Raw genomic sequence first — 6,000 nt, forward strand, 5'->3', positions numbered from 1 at the left:
GATATCCCGACGGCCTAGCCAGGGTAACCACCTATCCTAACTTGTAGAACTTGATTCGGGCAACAAGATAAACACCTGCTTGACCCGGCGCATGCACATTTAGGGGGCTCAAATTAACAAAATTAAAGGGAATAAAGGGCTATTTAGACCATTTTTTTTATTTAAAAAAGTATTTTTTCCAAGGGGCCCCCAGGGATATCCCGACGGCCTAGCCAGGGTAATAATGCACCTATCCTAACTTGTAGAACTCGACTCGGGCAACAAGATAAACACCTGCTTGACCCGGCGCATGCACATTTAGGGGGCTCAAATTAACAAAATTAAAGGGAATAAAGGGCTATTTAGACCATTTTTTTTATTTAAAAAAGTATTTTTTCCAAGGGGCCCCCAGGGGTATTCCGACGGCCTAGCCAGGGTAACCACCTATCCTAACTTGTAGAACTCGACTCGGGCAACAAGATAAACACCTGCTTGATCCGGCGCATGCACATTTAGGGGGCTCAAATTAACAAAATTAAAGGGAATAAAGGGCTATTTAGACCTTTTTTTTTTATTAAAAAAAGTAATTTTTCCAAGGGGCCCCCAGGGATATCCCGACGGCCTAGCCAGGGTAACCACCTATCCTAACTTGTAGAACTCGACTCGGGCAACAAGATAAACACCTGCTTGACCCGGCGCATGCACATTTAGGGGGCTCAAATTAACAAAATTAAAGGGAATAATGGGCTATTTAGACCTTTTTTTTAATTAAAAAAAGTAATTTTTTCAAGGGGCCCCAAGGGATATCCCGACGGCCTAGCCAGGGTAACCACCTATCCTAACTTGTAGAACTTGATTCGGGCAACAAGATAAACACCTGCTTGACCCGTCGCATGCACATTTAGGGGGCTCAAATTAACAAAATTAAAGGGAATAAAGGGCTGTTTAGACCATTTTTTTTATATAAAAAAGTATTTTTTCCAAAGGGCCCCAGGGATATCCCGACGGCCTAGCCAGGGTAACCACCTATACTAACTTGTAGAACTTGACTCGGGCAACAAGATAAACACCTGCTTGATCCGGCGCATGCACATTTAGGGGGCTCAAATTAACAAAATTAAAGGGAATAAAGGGCTATTTAGACCATTTTTTAATTACAAAAAGTATTTTTTTCAAGGGGCCCCCAGGGATATCCCGACGGCCTAGCCAGGGTAACCACCTATCCTAACTTGTAGAACTCGATTCGGGCAACAAGATAAAAACCTGCTTGACCCGGCGCATGCACATTAAGGGGGCTCAAATTAACAAAATTAAGGGGAATAAAGGGCTATTTAGACCATTTTTTAATTAAAAAAAGTATTTTTTTCAAGGGCCCCCAGGGATATCCCGACGGCCTAGCCAGGGTAACCACCTATCCTAACTTGTAGAACTCGATTCGGGCAACAAGATAAACACCTGCTTGACCCGGCGCATGCACATTAAGGGGGCTCAAATTAACAAAATTAAAGGGAATAAAGGGCTATTTAGACCATTTTTTAATTAAAAAAAGTATTTTTTTCAAGGGGCCCCCAGGGATATCCCGACGGCCTAGCCAGGGTAACCACCTATCCTAACTTGTAGAACTCGATTCGGGCAACAAGATAAAAACCTGCTTGACCCGGCGCATGCACATTAAGGGGGCTCAAATTAACAAAATTAAAGGGAATAAAGGGCTATTTCGACCATTTTTTAATTAAAAAAAGTATTTTTTTCAAGGGGCCCCCAGGGATATCCCGACGGCCTAGCCAGGGTAACCACCTATCCTAACTTGTAGAACTCGATTCGGGCAACAAGATAAACACCTGCTTGACCCGGCGCATGCACATTAAGGGGGCTCAAATTAACAAAATTAAAGGGAATAAAGGGCTATTTAGACCATTTTTTAATTAAAAAAAGTATTTTTTTCAAGGGGCCCCCAGGGATATCCCGACGGCCTAGCCAGGGTAACCACCTATCCTTACTTGTAGAACTCGATACGGGCAACAAGATAAACACCTGCTTGACCCGGCGCATGCACATTAAGGGGGCTCAAATTAACAAAATTAAAGGGAATAAAGGGCTATTTAGACCATTTTTTAATTAAAAAAAGTATTTTTTTCAAGGGGCCCCCAGGGATATCCCGACGGCCTAGCCAGGGTAACCACCTATCCTAACTTGTAGAACTCGATTCGGGCAACAAGATAAACACCTGCTTGACCCGGCGCATGCACATTAAGGGGGCTCAAATTAACAAAATTAAAGGGAATAAAGGGCTCTTTAGACCATTTTTTAATTAAAAAAAGTATTTTTTTCAAGGGGCCCCCAGGGATATCCCGACGGCCTAGCCAGGGTAACCACCTATCCTAACTTGTAGAACTCGATTCGGGCAACAAGATAAACACCTGCTTGACCCGGCGCATGCACATTAAGGGGGCTCAAATTAACAAAATTAAAGGGAATAAAGGGCTATTTAGACCATTTTTTAATTAAAAAAAGTATTTTTTTCAAGGGGCCCCCAGGGATATCCCGACGGCCTAGCCAGGGTAACCACCTATCCTAACTTGTAGAACTCGATTCGGGCAACAAGATAAACACCTGCTTGACCCGGCGCATGCACATTAAGGGGGCTCAAATTAACAAAATTAAAGGGAATAAAGGGCTATTTAGACCATTTTTTAATTAAAAAAAGTATTTTTTTCAAGGGGCCCCCAGGGATATCCCGACGGCCTAGCCAGGGTAACCACCTATCCTAACTTGTAGAACTCGATTCGGGCAACAAGATAAACACCTGCTTGACCCGGCGCATGCACATTAAGGGGGCTCAAATTAACAAAATTAAAGGGAATATTTAACTTTGTGAGCAATTTAAAAAATTATCATATTGCTCTTTGAAAATGTTATGAACATTCGACTAACAACTCAAAAATACCCATGTGAAAGTTTGGGATCATAACATATTCGGGAAGTGTTTTTAAAAACTGAAAATCTGAGGCAATGTTTGAAGAGAAAAATGCACTTCTCGACGGTTGATTCATGATTCTGTGTCCAATTTAAATCGATATTATATAGCGCCACCTTGTGATGCATGTAAGAAAGTAGGCGGAGCTTACCACGGCGGAATTCAGTTCTCCGTGATCTGTTGTGTTCGAAGTTTGTTGGGGGGGGGGGTCTGTGTTCTCTCGGTGTCCGCTCTGTGTGATAAGCGCATGTGCCTTGAAGTCTGTAATAGCTCTATGGTGAAAGGGTTTAGTTGTGTGTGTATCGCATTTCATTGGGGAATCTAATGTACTGTCAGGTGTCGAACTCGTGAGTGTCCATTCCGCCTTTGGTCTGTACATTTTGTATATGCTATAGCCTGGGTCAAGCCACACTATGCCTCGAATGATAGACCAATAGCTCTATGGATAGACCATGGGATTTTGATGAATTTATATTTTGGCGACATAAATTAGTAGCAAATAAAACGGCAACAGAAAATAACGCTAAATAACGGCCAGGTCTACAAATACATGAAGAATCCCAGAGCTGCGTACAGTGTAGAGTAGGTTTTTTTTTTGTTTTGGTTATGTGGATCATGGAGGGATGGAGTGTGATTTTCCAGAAGCTATATTGTGCCCCTCCCCCCAAAATTACCTTTCTGTTCTTTGCTTTACCTTTGCATAAACTACAATACGTCCTTGTGGTTCTTGATTATTCTCTTTTACCTGGTCACGATATAGCAAACGTCCGTCGACTGGTTCGATCGAGATAAACTGATATGGACGATAAAAGAGGCGAATGCACTGAATATAGCTCCATGTATGTATCCGAGCGCAACTCTTGTCATGATATGTCGATGTGCATGTTTACATGCACGGAACATAGCTGGGAATAAAGGCAGCCCGAAAGGTAGTCCACCTCCTGGACTGTTGTTATTTTGTACGACACGACTACCAAACACCCAGCACACTTCAACCCCATAACAGTACACGCATACACACACCCTGAATAGTCATATGAAACAACATTTTTTTCGGGGAAAGTGAATCAGTGGGTAAGGTGAATCACTGGGGGTAAGTGAATCAGTGGAGGGCGCGGGCCCGGGCGTGTGTGTGTTGGTTATGGTTTGCCCAATCAGTAAAAATCGTCCAGGACGTGGACTACCCGAAAGGCAGTGACCTCCCCTCCTCCACCCCCCCCCCCGTGCCCCTGACATGGAAACTTCATCATCCACCATCGTGTTTGTGTGTTTACGTTCTCCACGAGCTCCCCCAACAAAGATCATCCCATCCATTGGCGGCGGAAGCCAAAAAATTTAGGGGGTGTCCACCTGAATTTTCATGGACACAGGTAAAAAATTTGACAAGCGCCCACAAAAAAGGGTTATCAACCTAAATTTTAGGAGTTGCTTACCTAAAATTTTTGACAAGGAAAAAAAAAAGGTCATCAACCTAAATTTTAGGGGGGGCAACACACGTTTCAGGGGGGTCCACGTGAATTTAGGGGGGATCACGCAGGAAAAAAAATTGACAAGCAAAAAAAAAAAAGATTATCAACAAAAAAATTTAGGGGGGCCGTCCCCCCCCCCCCTTCCGCCGCCTATGTTCCCATCAACAATCTTCGGTATAGGCATATCTTCACGTAAGATACTTGTGAGAAACTCCCGGGTCCTGTTGCTCCCCCCCCCCCCCCCCCTCCGATCGATCGGGGCCTATCCGTTTTAGACTATTTTGGAACGTGTTAGATATAGGGTAGTAATTTGCAAACCCAAACATCTCAACTCCCGAGACCCTGGAATATCATGACTGTATAAGACCTACAAATTATTATGCATAAGTTTGTTTGTTTTGTGTATTTGATTTGCATGTATGACAGTGTGTTTTTTGGAAGGGGTAGCCGTATTTAATTTTATCCATGATTGGGGTCAATAATTCTTTACATTTCTCCGCCATATAATCCGCTCATGACACCTTTCAAATCATATCACATTTCTTTTTCAATTTCCATTTCTTTCCCGCTTCTGCTTCCCTTCGCTCTTCCTTCCGTAAATTCTTTACAGTATAAAGACGCAATCTGATTTTTGTTACACAATCCTATGAACCTTACGTGAAGATAGTTTTTTGTGTTCTTTTCTAGCTCGTAATACCTGAAAACCTGTAAATTGGTTATTGATTTTCTTTATCCAATTTTTTTATAAACCCCTCATTATTTCAGCGTATATGAAGCATCCTTTACCTTCAATCTGGCATTGTTTATATATATCATCATATCATGTTTATTTTAGGAAAATAATGAAAAATGAAACAATGTAAAAATCTTAGTTTGAGTCAGAATTTTAAACAAAACTAGTCACACCGTCAATCACGAAAGTTCCCGTTTCTGCTCGATCCAATCACTGTAATTTTTAGATTCCATGGAATAATTAGTCCATCATCACCACAACCATCAAGTAACAGTACACTTGAATTCGTGTATTTTAAAACAAATGCTTGTGAATGAGCATAATTGTATTTCCGTCAATATTGAAAGGCCATCTCTAACAGGGTAAGACCCCCCACCACTCTGGATATTTTATCGTCGGTTAATATGCGTGACTGTCGGGATAAGGGAAGAGAGGGAAAATAGAAGGGAAAAGGGTGGGGAAGAAGAGAAAGAAGAAAAGTGGAAAAGGGGGAAAAATTAAAAGAAAAGAGGTTGTCGGACTGACGCCTACTGGAAAAATGATAGAACTGATTGTCACGAAGGAATGTTCCTCTACTCCATGTATATAGGCTAAATACCATCAGTGTAATGTAGGCACACAGGGCTGTTCTAATAAAATGCTTTGAATGTATAGGTTGTACGTCTAAATCCCTTAAAATTAAGCCCATCATTTTTTACGTACAGTGATTAAAATTGCCCGGCCGTAGGTCCCAGTCGCGAAAATTGTCGTCATTCAATTAGAGTATTCAATATATTCACAAAATTCTTATATACGTGTTGGGCAGCACTTTTAAAATAGTCCCTTTCAGATCAGTAAATTTA

This window comes from Lytechinus variegatus, chromosome 2 (assembly GCF_018143015.1).
Source record: "Lytechinus variegatus isolate NC3 chromosome 2, Lvar_3.0, whole genome shotgun sequence".
Lineage (NCBI taxonomy): Eukaryota > Metazoa > Echinodermata > Echinoidea > Temnopleuroida > Toxopneustidae > Lytechinus > Lytechinus variegatus.